Source organism: Pseudopodoces humilis, chromosome 9 (genome assembly GCF_049639895.1).
Source record: "Pseudopodoces humilis isolate 2021_Gansu_Grassland_sample_001 chromosome 9, ASM4963989v1, whole genome shotgun sequence".
In the NCBI taxonomy this organism is placed as follows: Eukaryota; Metazoa; Chordata; class Aves; order Passeriformes; family Paridae; genus Pseudopodoces; species Pseudopodoces humilis.
In genome coordinates this window covers 21,092,874-21,111,501 of record NC_142208.1, presented here as the reverse complement: position 1 = coordinate 21,111,501, position 18,628 = coordinate 21,092,874, and the positions used below count along the sequence as shown (strand labels likewise).

The 18,628-nt window shown below is 40.1% G+C and overlaps 1 long non-coding RNA gene across 1 annotated transcript; it reads right to left on the bottom strand.

Moving 5' to 3' along the window:
• Window positions 1-7,891: 7,891 nt before the first annotated feature.
• On the bottom strand, window positions 7,892-14,815 carry LOC148183783 (uncharacterized). Its single transcript, XR_015773252.1, has 3 exons — window positions 14,684-14,815; window positions 14,221-14,338; window positions 7,892-9,609 (listed from the first exon to the last, which is right to left on the bottom strand). It is a non-coding gene; the product is annotated as an uncharacterized LOC148183783 (long non-coding RNA).
• Between the last annotated feature and the right edge of the window lie 3,813 nt (window positions 14,816-18,628).

Sequence of the window (18,628 nt, the reverse complement as noted above, 5' to 3'; positions counted from 1 at the left end):
CCCCAGCAGTGGCCTGCAAGGCGGGGTGTTCAGGTCCGGTGATGAGTATCTCCTCGAGCTCGTTCCTTTGTCAGCCTGATTGCTTCCCCAACAGTGGCCTGCAAGGCAGGGTGTTCAGGTCCGGCGATGAGTATCTCATCCGAGCTCGTTCCTTTGTCAGCCTGATGGCCCGTGTCCTGCTCATTCTTTTCGGTTGATGGGCGCCGGCTAGGATTGTTATCTCTCAAATGGGAATTCGCCACTAGATCTGGGGAAGGACTTGTTGGCCACACTGTATTTTATATTTTATATTATTATAGCTACAAATATATTTATTTAGACCTCTACGAATTTTTATTCATAAGTTCATTTATCACAGTCACAATTAAAAGTAAGTAAAAAACTTAAATGTAATATATGTTGGTATAATTCACGTTTTATTGTACACGTATAAAATCAAGTATAAAAGCATGTTTTATGTAAAAAAACACAAGCAGCTTGAGATTGCAAAAGCAGCTGCTGGAAATACAGGAATTTACAAGAGGATGACCTAGCAATTAAGATAACACCGAGAAGAGGTGGGTCCACCCTAGCAAGAGAGAAGCATTCTAACGCCCCAGTGATTAACACCTGATACCGATCTGATCTGATTCTCTAAGACCATGCATCTCAATGTCAGTTTCCTGAAAAATTACTCAGACTCCCTCTCCTTCTGAGAAAAAACTCACCATGATTCTACATCTCAAAGCCTGCTTCCCAAAAAAAACACTCAAACTACATATCCTTCTCAGAAAACTCATCAGCAGTAACTGCATAGCCTCAAGCTGAAAAAACTCTATAAAACTCAGCTCTCCGAAAGACAGTTTGTGAACATGGGGGAATCAGTGCAACAGAGGCTGATTCAAAGTTCACCCAGCGTCGATCCCAGGCTCGACGCTGACAGTGATTGTGGTTGTTTCCATAACTCAATTTTGCAAATTTTTCAATAAAATTGTTATTGATAAATTTGGCTGCATTTAATTTATAACATTAAATAACAGAACTAGAACTTTTAAACATTTCATTTCATCCATCTCAATGAAAATCTGTTTATTAGAAGAGGTTTTGTTATTAAAAAAGTGGGAGTTTAAACAGTAGCTAGTAATAGCAACACTTGGACCAATTCTGCTTTTAAGGGCTAATTGGATGCTGGGTTGCTGACATAGGTATGATCAGATTAGTTGCTTAGATGGAACAGCAGAAATGCTTGGTCAGGATATTATGCTGGTGACGGTTAATGTGTTATTTTGCCCTCCTGTCAGCTTATTTATTTTCCTTGAAGTGAAAACAGCAGCTAAACTGCCACTGAACCTTTTAATTTAACCTCACTGTGCATAGGCAGCTCTTGCTCCAGTTTCAGAGAACAACTCGCTGTGGATTTGAATAGGGCTGTGTAGTGAGGGACACTGTCTGTCAGTCAGGAAACACCAAGTGGATCGGACAGGATTACTGCAACAGTAAGAAAAGCTTTGCACAGTAGATGCAGCTGCATGGCATGCTGGAGAACACACTGGTTTTATGTCTGCCTTTGCTAGAAGTCCCCTGGTATGCTGACTACACAGAAGCACCATGTTACCTCTGGGATTTCGGTGTCTCATTTTCTGAATAAAAGCTGCTTACAATCCCAGTGAGCAGAAATGCACAGCAGTTGAATCTGCCACCCACACCAGTGGAGAACACTGCCTATATGTACAGTGAAATATCATGCTGAAGGGTTACCTTCTATTTTTTTTAAATCAGGTACCCAACATGAATTTCAATTTAATTCTCCTCATGACCTAGATCCACTTCTATACAAGGAAGACAACACTTACCTCAAAGAGATAGTGTGAAGATGACTATTAATGAAGAGACTCATTAAAAAGGTCAAATTAATTTTTTCAAAAGTCTAACTAAACTGCAGTGAATAGAGGGAGGAATCTTGCAGGAAAAAAAACAAGTCTGTTGGGATGTGTGGTCTGTCCTGCTCCAGGCCACAGTGATCAGGTATGGGGCTGCTCAACAGGGACTCTGCCACAGCCCTGTCTGCTTTATTTTATATCCCTTCCCCACACACACCTTAAATAAGCAACCAACCCTGTTTTACTCTTTCCCCACTGGCTCCCATTTTGCTGACTACATCCTTACTTGCAAGTTTCAGACTCATTCTGCACATCCCTGCCTCTGTCCTTGAAAATTTACACCCACAGGGAGTTCCCCCCCACCCCTTAATATCTTTTGTCTTGTAGTCCCTCTTGTTACTCTGTTGCTGTTTTAGCCTTGGGTTGGCCCAGTCCTTTCTCCCTTCCGGGTTTCTGCAACTTTCTCACACAATCAGCCTGTGTTGCCAGTGAGGAGTGGGGGCAGCTCCAGCCCCAAGTCCTGCTGTCGCCAGCACCAGAGCGACCCTTGAGCAGCAATGCAGCCTGCACACAACGAGCTGCCCTGCAGCAGTGCTGGTGAGGCTTTGGCTTTGTGGCACACAAAGAATATCCCTCGCCACCAGGTGAGGTGGAACACTCCTCCTCTCCCTGGCTGGTGACACAAGATCTGGTCCCTTTGCATCGCTTGTTCTACAGGCAGGTCTATGTTGACCATTAAATCATGGAATATCGCTCGAGGTGGCACTCTCCTGGGGCCATTGCTGAGGTGTCTTTCCAGCTGATCCACTCTACTTCCCAATGCACCCAACCATGCCATATAAACCACAGTAAAAAATCTCATCCATTTTCACAGGAGCCATGTTCTGTTTCACAAAACAATAAAACTGACTTAGGGGGAATTTATGCTTCAGAAGTGTAACTCTTGGACAGATCAAAGCCAGTTCAATATCATTTCCACCTAGCACCCACTTATTGTGTTATAATTGGGGCAAAGGAGTGCATGTGTTACTCCTTGAGGATGGGTTCACAGCTGCTTTTAGGACTCATTATGGAAATTGGATGCTGTCCCCTGATATTAAATCAGCCCTCAAACAAGGAAAACAGACTTTAATTACAACTAACAATATTTTCTTATTATGGTTACTTTGTCATCCAGATACCCAAGCCTCTGGAGTTTCTCAACCAGACTATAGTTTACTTCTTCCATTTTTACCCCCAACATAATGATTTGGCTTTCAAGTTTTGACTTCTGTTTTCAGTGTAATTGTTAGAAAAAAAAAAAAAAAAAAAAAAGAAAAAGAAAAGAAGAAGAAGAAAGAAGAAAAAAGCTGATCCAAGAACCTAAGTAAAGTTGAGGGTCTGCAGGCAGCAGATGGAAAACAAGTAAAGACCACTAGAAACAACGTGAAAGCAGGGACAGCAGGAAAGTAAATGTAGGTTCCTCTATGGAAAATATATTTGCATTGAATTCATTAGCTTTGTTTAAGAGAAAAGGCAAACTTTAGGCTGCAGAGTTCTTTTTCATTTCTCTTGAAAGTTTGCTAACACAAATTTAAGGCATTTCATAACTATATAATTTAAATGACAAACAAATGGAAAATCAAATGTACTATAACTCTTCAAAGCCCCTTCTCAAGCAGTATCTATACAGAATCCAGCATAATGACATCCTTGTCTGTGACTGAGCATAACTTCCCATGATACCTCTCTATTACAAAAAACAAAATAGAAAAGTAACTGAATATGTCCAAAATCTAAATTTAAAAAGTAGGGTGAGATTTTACAGTGCAAACAAGTGTCTCAGAAATGTAGTTATATCTCTTCTTGCAAAAGTTGATTTGAAGTGTTTGATCCATCCCCTGCTCCCTCTGGGGTTACTGTCCATGTGACTGAACCATGACCTGTCCACTGGCAATCATTTGTGTCAATGCAATTTGACACTTCAATTCTGGGGGTGAAACCCTCCAGGGAAGAAGTATTAACCATGGATTAACAGCAGTGAAAGAAGGTATGTCTATGCATGAAACCTGAATAGTATTTTCAGACTGTTTTAGACTGTGATCCATTTATTTTACTGGAAATAAAGCATTTACATACAGATTTCAGCACTATGATCACTAGGCTTAGTTTTTAACTCACAGTCTACTTTTGCATACTGGACAAAAATGAACATGAAATTATGGTAATCTCTCTAAATTCTCTGGGTTTTGTGAAAAGCAAAACCAGCAAATCATAATGTAATCTAATATCAGGCAGACATTTGCTTTATAGTATAATGGACATAAAGACAGACAAAAAAAAAAAAAAAGCCACCAGAAGCACTTGAAGAACTTGAACGTTCAGACAAAAGAATGAACCATTAAAAAAAAAAAAAAAAAAAAAAGAAAATAAAAGAGGGAAGAGAAATATGGCAAAAACCTACATTCATTAAGGACTCCCTAATATCTCTAAGAGGTCTGTGTATCTAAAGGAGAGCAGAACTATTAAAGATGGAGGATCAGTATAAAATAGTCAGTTCTTGTGAGCAATGACTTAAGCATTTAAAAGTTCTGAGATTGCTGGGGGGAAATTAACCTCTATGCAGTGTTCTGTAACAAGGAAATTAAAAAAAAATTAGTCTGGGCGCACTGCCTGTAAAAGACTATAATGTTAAATATGAAAGTAAATAAAATTCAAAGCAATCAGAAATGTCTACATGTTTTTCCTTCACAGCAACAATGAGAAATTACATCTTGTGAGCATGTAACTGATACAGAACATAATTCTGCAGACACTTCCAAGAACATAAAAGATGACTCATGCAAGTAAAAGCTTGCATGAGTTGTGTGTTCAGCAATTCAGGTAACAAATTCACTGCATGATAAAGAAGACTTCAAACCTGTTGGGCAGTAGAACAGGTTATTTTTGCATCCCTAACACCCATTTCATTTTGATATGCTGCCAAGAATGGATTTACAACAGCTCTCTGAAACTGCTGGTTGTGATACCCACATTACTGCCACTTAAATAAGGGTAATGTCCCTTTGTTAGAAAATAGCTGAAACAATTGAAAACCACCAGCCCCAGAAGAGGTTCAAGGAAAATGGACAGTAATGCTGACTGGGGTTTTCCAAGGTTCTGATAAAGGTGGGAGAGGTGAAAGACTGTTTTATATGGCAGGATGAATAAGAGATTAAAAGCAGAGAAATGCCCAAGGAACACTCCAAGGGAATAGTAAAGCCACTACACAGGGCTGTCCCTGGAATTTTTCTGCTACTTTCCTTTTGCATAATCTTCAGAAAAGTGACAGCAAAATAGCATGGTTGCTATGAAACCACTTCCTGCTGTTTGGTTGCTCTCTATCTACAGGATGCAAGAACAAGATGGCAGGAAAAAAACCCCAAAAACCCAGCCACCTTCTTCACCACTGTCTTCTCCTGAGAGCAACGACCTGCAACAGCCTGACTACAAGGGTAGCTGTAGGAAGATGAAAAGGTAGTATGGTGGAAGGGTGAGGTTGTTTTCAAGAAAGAAAATATTGAGCTATTACAATTCAGCTGGGAGAAAATTGTAGATGCTTGCAAAAAGAAGTCCCTTGAGCATTATGATCTGAAAAAATTAAAGTGAGAGTTGATTATTTCATGGAAGGAATTAACTAATTTCAAAGTTTCCATGGAAAACAAAACTCATTCCATGATGTTATTGATTGCTGCAAAGCAGCAGCAACCCCCAAGCTATGCAGAAAAGACAAGTGGCATCACTGTCTTGGGCTGAAATGCAAGATGTAACCAAAAGTATGTATTCTGTTACCATCTGTAGAAATCAGGTGGGGCAGTGTTCTTTATCTCTTCATGAACCATTCTCCCTCCAGGGGGATAGCTTCTGTTAATGGGCCATTGAGTCTCACTACATGTCTGAGAAAATTTCATCATCCCATTGGGAGATGCTCCACCCAAGGAGAGAAGCCAAGCATTCCTACCTGGATATAGCTGGAGACTTGGAACACCAGTCAACCTTCCTCCACTGGATTCCCAGAGGAAGACCAGATCCATCTACACCACCACTGGACCTTCAAAAGAAAACTACACCCTTCTACAGGATCACTTCTTCAACAGAACCACATCTGTCACTCCAGGAGCACTGCAGCCACCATTTAATCAGACTGCTACCAACACCCTGACCAAGTGTGTCGGGTTGTATTCTGACTCTGTCAGTGGTTTTTTTATTTGTTTTCTTCTTTACGACTGCATTTTTATTTTAATTTTCCTAGTAAAGAACTGTTATTCCTATTGGGAATATATTCCCCCATATTCCCAAGAGGCCTGAGAACCTCTTAATTTCAAGATAATAATAATTTGGAGAGGAGGGGGGATTACATTTTTCCATTTCAAGTGAGCTTCCTGCCTTCTTAGCAGACACCTGTCTTTTCAAACCAAGACAATCACTCACTGTTGAAAGGAGCAAGACAGACCAAGTGGGTGGCCTATGTTATGTGGAACAATTTCTCCAGAAAAAGGAAAGTCAAAAAAGAGCTTTGGTCAGCCAAGTCTCTCCTGCAACTACAGCCATCCCTTTACTTCACGCAATGGTCCCCTCTCTTCCTCTTTACCTCTTTCCACTGGAGAAGAGGTAAGTGTCTGATTAAGCCCCAGGCAGACACAAAAGACCTAATTCACCTAAAAGACCTCACAAAAGAGGATTTTCCCAGGGATGTGACTGTTTTGCAAGGTGTAACCAAAAGTATGTATTCTGTTACCATCTGTTAAAGACAGGTGGGGCAGTGTTCTTTATCATTCCATGACCCATCCTCCCTCCAGGGGGCTATCTTCTGATAATGGGCCACTGAGTCTCACTGCATGAGGAAGAAAATTACATTATCCCATTGTGAGATGTTCCACCTAAGGAGAGGAGCCAAGCATTCCTACCTGGATATAGCTGGAGACTTGGAACAGCACAGTCAGCCTTTTTCCCCTAGATTCCCAGAGGAAGACCAGATCCATCTACACCACCACTGGACCTTTAGAGGAAAACGATGCCCTTCTATAGGATCACTTCTTCAATAGAATCACATCTGTCACTCCAGGAGCACTGCAGCTACCATTTAATCAGACTACTACCAACACCCTGACCAACAGCTTGTCAGGTAGTATTCTGACTCTGTCAGTGGGTTGGTTTCTTTTTTTGTACTACTGCATTTTTATTTTAATTTCCTTAGTAAAGAACTCTTATTTCTATTCCCAGATCTTTGCCTGAGACCATTTTGATTTCAAGGTTATAATAGTTTGAAGGGGGGTGGGGTGGTTTACATTTTTATTTCAAGGGAGGTTTCTGCCTTCCTTAGCAAACACCTGTCTTTTTCAAACCAAGACAGTGATCCAAACCAGTGAAAATATATGAAGTTCACTGTCTACACCCATAGATGTTGGAGCACCTGTTGGTCTTTATAACTTGTACAACAAAATCTATGGCTGGGAAGTCTTCTGAATTTTGCAGCTGGTTTGTTTCTGATCATTTATTTTGCAACCACCCAGTGGTTACTTGGTCCTTGCAGTCAGCTGCTCACTTGCTACATTAGGCTGTTGCTCCACAAACTTAAGACATCCAGTGATGTCTAAGTGTGAATGAAAACACACTTCCCTCCAGTCTTTTGATTCTCCTTTGAGGCAGAGCAGAAGCATACACAGAGCAGGGCTGAGCTGTGAGTGCAGCAGTGCCCACCATGTTACACTAATTCAAGGTTTAGCCGTGCTCAGAGCTCCACAAAGCATTGGACTATCAGTACTCTGAAAGCCTGCCTAAATAGACAGCAGAAAATAAGTATTATTATTCTCATTGCAGTGATGGCAAATGGAGCCTCAGAGAGATTAAATGAGCTGCCCATAGTCAGATAAGTGATATCTTGCAAAGCTAACTTGTAAATCCAAACCACCAAATTACCAGTCTAACATCTTAATAACCAAGTCACTCTTCTTCAGTTTTTTCAAGAGTTTGTCACTGAAGCTGGTGTAGGACTGTAGAAGTTTTCTCCCATTTTTATCAGTATCTCTGTCTTTTCCAGTCAGATGCAGAGAGGCTGCAGCCATCACAGTATCCTGCAGGCTCGCAGGTGTTGAGGAATACATTCGTTGCAGGTAGCTGGGTGATGATGAGAGCCTGAGAGAGGAGGCCAAGAACTGCCACCCTTTACATAACAAAGGACCCAGGGACCTGTGGCGCCAGCCAGGGGACCACAGGACTCTCTGACACAGCAGGAGCCAGTGGCCCCAGACTTCCACACGCATAGATTTTAAGTGCATAAAAACTCCAGGGTTTCCTTTGTTCAGGGTCCCTCCTCCAAGGCTAAGTCGAGCTGTTATTCTGTTGTTGAGCCAAGATTAAATTCTTTTAAGGATTCAGACACCTGAGGCTTGCTGTGGGAAACCTGGGGTCAAGGCAGTAAGGAAACCTGGTCTGAGTGTGATGAGTGTAGGGAGTCAAGCGGAGCTCGGGGTAGCTCACTGGAGCTTCCCACTGGGAAGGAACCTTGGCCCCAGCTCAGACTGTGACTGCCAGAGTGGCTCCTGATGGTCAGATAGTAGTTTCCTTAACACAGGTACATAGTTCAGTGTAAACCTAAAGAGAGATGCTTAGTCTAGGCTTTCCATATGAAGAGCAAACAGATGTTTCAACTGCACAAATATCAGTAAATTCAACACCAAGTCATCTTAGATAGATGTCAATAGTCAGGATGGACCAACATAATTAAAAAATTGTGCACTGTGTGGTCATCCAACCACAGCCCAAAGCTCTGAGCTGAAGAGGAAGGACTCTATGGGAAATTTCATTCTACTTTCAACTGGCTACAGTGTTTTCTATGTATTTATGTAACTACATTTGTGTACCTAAAGCTCCCCATTTATAGAGGTTTAAGATCAAAAGGCTGAAAATGTAGTCAAAGCATTTCACTGTAAGTAGTTATCAAAAATCAGTAAATCAAAGATCATGGAGACAAATTTGGCAATGTGTCATGGGGAAACTGTTCAGAATTTTGCTTGAAAGAGTCATGCTGAAGAACAAGTTTAGACTAGTTTGCAGAGACAGTAGCAAGGAAATCATGCTCACCTCGTTCTATTCTGAATCAGAGGCCAATGAGTGATTTCTCATTTTTTGTGGAAGTGCTATTTTCTACCCTAACTGATCCTAGCAGAAATTTCACAGTGCAAATGCTTAATGAAGAAACAAGAATTCTATAGGCACCTCCAGACATCACGTAACCCACCATATTCTGAGGGCTCATCTTGCCCTGATGAGGGTGGCAGAGGTCAGATCAGAGAAACAGTGGTTTAAAGTTGTTTGAACTGCAAATACAAATGATAGAAAGCAATGACACCACCTACATGAAGTAAGAACGCAATTATCTGCCTAGGCTGGACATTCTCTCACAAGGAGGAGGAGGAGATGGAGCAGGAGACATTTGAACCCTGTCGGGAGGGATTTCTCACCGCCCTGAACACTACACGTTGCCAGTGTCATTCCTGTAAACATTTTGCTTCCCTGGATTCCTGTCCTTTCAGGATTTCGTTGTTATCGTTCTGGAGAAGCTGGGGGCTCTTTGTCCTGAGGCAGGGCAGGCTCGGAGGGAGGGGAAAGGAGGGAGCAGCCGCGCTGCCGCCGAGTGCGCAGAGCCTCATCTCCGGTCCTGGGCGTCCCTCTAGAGGTGAAACAGCAGCCTTGTCCCCAAATCTGCTTATCCACAGGCATCCCTGCCGAGCTGGCAAACAAGGGTACGAGAGAGCTTTGAGAAGCTGGTACGTATCCGAGAAGGTCTCATTGAGCTGCTACAAACTACCGGGGTGCAGTCAGCACCGAGTGGCACCGCCATCCCCTACCCAGGGGCTGAACACGGGCTCTGCTGCTGCACTCGGCCCTGCTCGCCCCCAGCTCCTTAAATCCCGAGGCTAAAGATTTCTATATACTAAGTAAGAATTATTATGCTTGATGGGCTATTTCTTTTTCCATATGTTCACCCCTTTCCCCTACAGCATTCATCTCTGAATAAAGGGAAAATAAAATCACTTAAAGGAGGACTGTTATGTGAATAAACAAAATTACATTAACAATGTTTGTTGACTTTTTTAATATCATCTAACCTGTTTAATTATGGTCAGGAAAAAAATCAATTTATAATGAAAACAAAATATATACACATGTGTGTACATATACATATAAACATAAGGAATATTAGATCTTTTGATTCTTTTTCACAGTGATTACATATTCATCACAACAAGCTCCTCAAGAGAAGAGATGGCAATAAAAGTTCTTTGTCTGATTGCTCTGCTGCCAATTGACAGCATTTCACAGTCTGGATGCCCAATTTCACACACCCATACACATACAAATACATTTGCCTCTGCTCTGCAGTCACACACAATAAGTGGAGCTCTAAAGCCACCAGGTTGTCACTTACTGTTACCAATGAACTGTGCATCTCCGATCAGCAAGGCACCCAAGGGAGTTGCAAAGGATTTTGTCATTGCATTTCAGGGGAACTAAGCTGGATCCTTGGTGGAGAGTACAGGAAAAAATGCTCATGCACAAACCTGGAAACCACAGCTGATGCAAGCCCAAGACCAATGCCTTGCACTGTGCCTACCTAGGCTGTGGCAATCCATCTGGGAGTGCAGCTACTTAGTCACTAGCTGCATTGCTCCAAACCTGAGTCTTTGCTATCAGCACTAGTTTCTCACCACTGCCCTTCACTAGATCCCTACCAATCTAAACATTGTGGGATACTTTCCAGGATATATATTCTAGAACCAAACATCCATACCAGCCTTTTTCAAACCAATACATGATTTATTATCTAGCAAAATCAAACATTTGTGCACAGACACCTACTAGACAAATTAATAAAATTCCAGAAAATTCTCCAGCGTCTTTTAGCTGAAGTGACTAATCCCAATGGCACACACAAGATAACCCCAAATGTAAGGACAGTTCTGTACCTAGAACGACAGGAAAATCAAGAATTTACCAATTCACTTATATATGAAGATGATCCTGCAACTAAGACTCGCATGCATTCTCAGAGTTGAAATGACTTCCAACTTGTGAACACTTAATCATTTCTGTTTCTTTTACAATAGCACTGTGTATGTTGTAACCCTGTTTCAAGTGAGGTACTTAAAATACTTTGTACCCAAACAAACCTGACAGGCTTCCTTGCAGCATCCACCTGGCCAAGTTTTTGACCACAGCACAGAGAAAACACCTGGCTTTTCTTTCACACGGGCTCAAAAAGTTTTAAATTACACTGCATTATTAAGAGCCTGCAAATGACCAGTAATCTGTCATAGCTTCCTAGTCAGTAACCTTAAACTGAGTTATGGAATTTAAATCCCTAAGAAGCATACAAAAAATTGTGTGTCTACATGAAATTACTGCAAAGTCAGAGCTGCCTGCTTTTGCTGCTCACTCCTTATTCTCATTACAAAAGTCATTCATTACTGACTTTGGTTTCTGCATGCAACACCTTCATTTACTGGAAACTAATACATGGACAAATAAATTTATTGCTAGCAAAATTTACTTTTGCTAGCAATATTCAATGCCTTCTTTTAAAATATGTGAATTGGGCTAATTCTAGATTTATACCTTAAAAGGTTCTGCTAGTAGGAGCAAACCTGCAGCAACAGATAAAGAGAGTTAGGAATAAGGCTTGAGTTTTGTTTGTTGTTTTTAATAAATTGTTTCCTTCTCCTGTTCAAACCAGGACATTGTGTGAATAGTAGTGAAATTACAGCATCATTAGATACTGTTGGATAATTAGAAAGCAAGTGGCAGTGCTAGATTTGACAGCTCTGTAAACAGAAACATTACTTTATCAGGAACAGGGCCATGGCAAGTTCAGCAAATTTCAGCCCAGAGCCTTCATCATTCTCAGCCAGGGTTTCACAAGTAGAAGTCACAACAGTTCCCACAGATGTCCTTGTCTATGCTCTTCCTAAATACGGATCATTAAATTAGCTTCGATGTTCGCTGAAATCCATTTGATTCATATTGCAAAAAGCCTGCAGGCAGTTACTGTGACAATGTCCAGGAACATACTGAGGATAGAGGATGGAAGATGCACTAGAGCCACACAAACACAAATAGCATCCTTAGGGTTTCTGCTTTTTCTGTCAGGTGGGACACCCTTAGTGATCTGGCAACTGATGTAGTCTCTAAACCTTAAATGGCATGCATACAAAATTATACAGTCTTCTGTTTCTAAAAGATTTATTTTCTTCAATTGTATCATTAATATCCCAGGTAACAGACTCGGTGAGACTGAGAGCTACCCTCAGATTACAGCTATTCCTACAACTGGGAATAGGAATGGTACCAGAATTGTTTCTGCTACATGCAGCAATAAAAATAATAAATTATTTAGTATAGACTGTATAGGTCTGACAACTTAAGAAAAAAAATTTCTCAGTATCAAAACTTCAACTGACTTCAGTGGGAACAGAATTGAACTGTTGCAGTACCTAGAATCAGCTTTAAAAATCTCGATTATGGGTAGCCCTGAATTAAACCTTGGTGATGATATGCTTCTGACATGTTTAGATTATGCTAATACAGCCTTTGAATGTTTTATCAATTCCACTGAGCAACCTGGCTGTTTTCCAGCTGGTTGGGAGCAGGTCAAAGTTAGGTAATGCTTCCAGGGCAGGCTCCTGCCAGGCATGAGTAATTACCCTGGAATCTTACTCCTGAGAACTCTTTCTAAATGATGTAGAAAAATAGCCCTAGTTAAACAGCATTTTCCAAATTGACATTTTCTCCCCATACCAGGCTCTTAGTTAAGTAGTTCAGGTGTTCATAGAAAAACCCTGGCTGTAATTGTACCATTTATTCCTCTGTTTCAGAAAGTAGCTAAAAATAGAAAGGCAAGACAAATGCTGTGTTCCTCTACAATGCTGCTCACCTCATTTAGTTGCTTCTCCATATAAGCTAAATAAAAGTGATGATTCCATGACACTATAAAATGAATCTTGATGCATTTATATAGATTTGTGTTGCAAATAATCCAAATTTGAAAATGGTTGAAAACAGATGCAGTGTACACTGCATCTGTTTTCAACCTCTCCTACATCCATACATCCACTTTCCCTACTTTGTGGAGATTTTTCTGGTCATATGATGCTGGCTTGCTCCCTCATTTTCTCTGCCTAAAGTATGTCTTAAGATGTGAAATGTACATTGCCATTACTAAATTTTACATTGTGACCTCAGTAGTTACATGAGAAACATAAAATCCCAGTAAAAGGGAATGAGGAAACAGTGAAATCATGTTTCTCCTGTTGTGAGGGAGATTTTGTAGCTGAAGAGCTCTGTCAATTCACTTTGTGTTCTGCAACCTCAAGAGTTTTTCACTGCTTGCCCTCATTTAACTGCAGACCATTCATCAGTCAAAAATGTGTATTTTGGCTTTGGAAAGTACTCACAAACCACTAGAGAAAGGCCATGAAATAATATTCAGTATTACCTAATCTGAACTCAGAAGCAAACTCAGTAGATTTTTTTTTATTACTTCTCCTGTGTTTTTTAATTTGAATTCAGTTAATCTCTATAAAAGATCCACAAAGTTACCAATAAAGATGTAACTTTATATTTTTAAAATTATTTCAGCTTTCGACTGTCTCCGTTGATGGTAAAAAAAGAACAAACCCAAAACTAAGCCTTCATTATCTTTTTGCTTTCAATAACTACATTAATCGTTGCTCTGTCTCATGTACTCTGCCACCTCATGTTATTAATTTGATTGCAATTTAGCATTTCGGTGAGCATGATTTGAGGGATCATTTGCATCCAGTGATTGTATGGCACAGGTGTCACTCAGTTACTTGGGCCACAGCTAAGTAACAGATTTTACAGAACAAGGAAGTGAAACTCAAATACCCAGGATGCAAATGTTCTTATCCATAGCTAAGACCAGGATTCCACAGGCACTACCACAGTGCATAGCCACACTATGGCTGTTGGATCAGTCAGCAGCAGAAATTTGAACAATAGAAGGATCTACACAGATCACATTTAGATGTGATAGAAATTGTAAGAATATAAATTACAGAGCTTATGCTGTTTTTATATTTTTACATGAGCTTTCAGGGGCTGTCAGAGGACAGGTGATTCCTGATCCTGTATAATGTAAATGTTGCACTGGGACAACTGTTGACATAAACAGCATAAAAATAATCCAATAAGTGTTTTAAACAAAGCTGAACTATCAAAGAAACTTAATGCCAGATCAAAGTTTTGTATTTCTGCAGCAGCAGATTTTTAAACTACTTGTACAAATCCAAAAGTTGAACTTAGTATTTTGTTAAAGCCTTACCCAAATTTGTTCTAGCATCTGTGACTCCATGTCTGCAGCATTATAACTCTGATTTTCATAAGTAATGTGGGTGGGTTTTTTAATTTCACTTCTAGTTTACCACCGTGGAAGTGCTTATCTGAAACATTAAATAAATACCATTAGGCAGTAAAACCTAAAGGTTGGAAAAGTCAGACACTTTTTTTTTTTCCTCCACATTTAACTCCTGTGATCTAACAGACATGTTGATCTAGCAATGAATACCTGAAGCTGCTGAACCATCAACTTTCCCATGGTGACCCCAACCAAGCACAATATCAGTGTCTGAGCATTGCTTTGAATAAAAACCTCGAAGGATTTACCAGTCCATGGTCAATCCTATTAATCATCTGTTTCTGCTCTTCTCCAACTCCATCCCCCATATGCCCCCATCCCAATCATCTGCAGTCACATACTCACACCAACATCGTTAAGGTGCATTTACCTTCATCTTCTGCAGTCCAGAGCTCTTGTTCCCTTATAACATCATGGAGACACAAAAAGACAGTTTTGAGCAGTAAACACATTAACATATGCTCAGGATAACTTTAAAAGGCACTGTTTATGTTCATAAAACCTTTAAAGGAAGATCAGAACTCATTTCAATTCAATTCTGATGGTTATTTACAAAAAAAAAAAAAACAGTGAACCAACAATAACACCACTTGGCTTTTACAGCTAAGTAACATGGTAAATTACAAACTGCAGATGTAGTTTCAAATGGCAAACTCCAAAGAATTCTAGAGACATTTTCAAGCAAAGAGTAATTTACAAATTACTCTCAAAAACAAACATCCACAAAACAAAACAAACACCCAGCAGCATCAATCAGCTTATTTCTTACAAGCAATACCTATTCTAATCACAGTCACATACTAGGCAAAGTAATGATTCAAACACAAAGAATGACTTTTACCATCTGTTTTGAAATTGTTGGACCACCATTTAAGAAAAAACACAAGCTGGCATTTCATAAGACTGAGGCCATTAGTGAGAAGAGAAACATGAAGTGCTAGTTTGCTTTCTTGCCAAAGAGAATCTTGTACAAATTTAAAATATGGTAGTGTGTGAGTGTTTCACAGATATTGTTTATTTACCATATTGATATTGATATCTCTAATTTCAGTCTGAGATTTATGTAATTTTTTCATATGCAATGTTTTGCACTCAAAATGCTAAGCAAACATGACTCCATTTTGCAAGCAGCACAAAAGAGATGGTTCTTACACACTGTCCTTCAAAGTAACTCTGAATGGGACAGGAAAATTAATATGTGAGTTCCTTTGAAATTGTGCACATAATCACAGCAATGTGTAAAGCCACTAAATAGAGGCCACAGATACACACTGACTCCTGACAGCACTTTATCCCCAACTCTGAGGTTGATTAAAGCACCAAATGAGCAATGGCTCACCAGTTCCTCAAATCTCTTACACAGATGTTGTCCAGATAGGTTCTGCTCTAAGAGGAGAAGGGTAATCTTAATACTGTTTGTTATTGTCAGAGAACCAGCCACTGCTGACTAATTTCAAAAGAAAAAACACTTTTCACTGAACCCTTCCTCACACAGGTTGTTAACTACTTTGTTAAAGGCATTGCTTTTCTGCATGTGTTGATCAAGCACATGTCCCAAACAGAGTCCAATTCAAAATGGGGGACACAATTTCAGATGGGAGTACCACTGGCAACAAGCTGTGAAAATAAACATTTTAGGTTCATTTTACCTTTCAGTCCAGAGAGCCTTCCAAATGGATTGATCATTTAACATACTTGTCAAACCAGTTATCTCAGTGCTTTTAGCAATATCCAAATAGAAGTATGCTTCTGCCTTTTTAATAAGGCAGTGGGTGTTATGAGTCACAATACAATGAGTGAAAATAAAGAATACTGACTCATGTCTATTAAAACATGTCTTGACTAGATGTGTTGTGAGCAGGTGATTACACACTAAACAGCATGAGATATTAGGAAGGAGAAGTGAAGGTCTGCTTGTCCATAAACCTCTGATATTGTTAATCAACTCCTTCAACATGTGACCACATGCCTGACAGTAAAATGTGTCCCAAACATATAAAAATGCCAAATTCTTTCAGCACAGTGAGATGCTAAGATTACACTAGGAGCCCCTGGGCTCTGGCTGTCAGAGGCAGAACTGGCCACATGCATCGAACACTGATGCAGAACAAGATCCCAAATCTCACTGTCATCTATGATCATGTTGGGAATCACTGTTCCTACTTACTGCAGCCCCAAACCACAGGCTCACCCCTAACAACACAACTGATTAAGGCGCAGTACTTCTGAATAACGGATCAAGGAACACAACACTTGGAGCACACATAAACCCTGTGGGATTTGGCAGGGTTTATCCCAGCCCCAAATCTGCTGAAATTTACTATTCTTCATATTTGGCCAGGGTTTTTTTGTTTGTTTGTTTGCTTTGTGGACACAGAGTAAACCCTGCTGTGACGCTGGCAAACATCCTGGAGGGAGCACAACACAGACCAGCCAGCGCTGCAAGGAAGCTGAAGGCTCCTACAGTGGCAAGATGAACAAGAGTCAACAATATGCTCTGGCACTGACAGCATTTGGCCTGTGTAACAGAGCCATAGCAAAATAAGTTATTTTCACCATTTACTTATCACTTGCTGAGCTGTATCTAGAATATTTCATCCAGTTTTGGGACACCCTCCTCCCCCAGTACAACAACAACATTGACTAACTGGAGCAAATCCATCAGAGGGTCATCAAGATGGTTAGAGACTGGAGCATTTGCCCTTTGAAGAGAAACTGAGTGACCTGGGCTTGTTCAGCCCAGAGAAGATACAGCTCCAGAACAACTTTGGAGTAGCCTTCCCTAACCTGAAAATAAGTGCTGTGCTATTCACACCTTTGCCCTACCTCTGTGCATGTAAATTCTAACAGATGAAACTAGTTTTCCAAGTCCTCTGAACAGACAACAATAATTTTAGTTACTTTCACTAGCAGCAATTGGCTGTTCATTGGGAAGAAACTGGAAGTGTGAAGTTTTCCACTCGCTGCTACCAAGATGGAATCAAATTAAGTACTTGAACAAGAAGCACCACAAAGTGTCCCTGTCCCACATCTGCAGGCAGTTCTCCTCCTGGGCCACCCCTAGCAGACAAAAGCATTAACTTTGTGGTGCTGTGCCTAATTTGGCAGCCCTAGATATTATATTAAAAAAAATAAATTCTGTGATGGACCTTAAGTTTGAAATGAAAAGGAATAGACCAATTTGCCCTACTTAAATTCTGTGGATATTAAGTAAATCAAAATATTTGACAGGAACAACTGCATATTCCTAACTGCTCTCCCTCCACTCCTGAGCTAACTGCACTAATAACCTTTACTAAATTCCAGTCAAAAGGGCTGAAGCCCTCCAAGCAGGAAGTACATTTGCTTTAGATGCAAAATTCCTCCCCCATCCTTTTAGTTACTACAACCATGAGTGCGACTTACAGAAAAGAGCAACCCCCCAGTACAACTTATATCTACCAACACCCTTTCACTTATATGAATGTTTCCTTCATCCCACACATTATCAAAAACATATACATTTATCCTAATGCCAAATAAAACATTCATGGGGGCACATTTTTATAATAGCTTTCCAGACAACGGGATAATATGTAAAGCCAAATTGTTCATTAAAATGCTTCATGAAAAGCATGTATCACTCAGGCCTCAGCATTCCCAGATGTTTTCTGTATTAATAGCCATATTAACAACTAAAGTCAACAGTTCCAAAGGATATTTACCAGCTCAGATCAAATCTATTAATCACATTTCAGTAGCTATTCTGGGAATTCAAATCCACAGACAACTTCGAAAATCCTACCCACAGAGTACCTTTAGCATTCAATATAGGACTTACAAATACAACTCTGGAGTATTTTCTGTAGGAGACTTCCTTCATTAATCCTTCTGAAGTGCTAAGACTTTTTACCAACATGGCACATTTCATCTACCACCATGTTGCAAAAGAGCCCTGGGAGTAATTATAGTCCTGTCTCCAGGGTGATTCATTCCCTTTAATTAAATGCCCTTGAAATATTACTGCTATGAATGTCATCAGATGCAGCCTTTGTTTGAAAATAAGATCAAGAAGGACAGAACAAAATCAGAGCTAACTTTCTCAGCCCCAAGAAATTCAAGAACTAAGTTTGGACGGTTTTTTAAAAATAATTCTCAGTTCTACAAAACTCAGATTCCCTTACATTTTAATTCCAAAAACTAAGTCCTTCAAAAATGCCTTTTAAGGAATTACCATGTCTTTATTCAGGTGAGAATGACCAAGGAGCAACAAAAGCAAGAACCAATAAACAAAACCCACAATTAACATAGCAATTGAGCCATTATTTAAATGTTC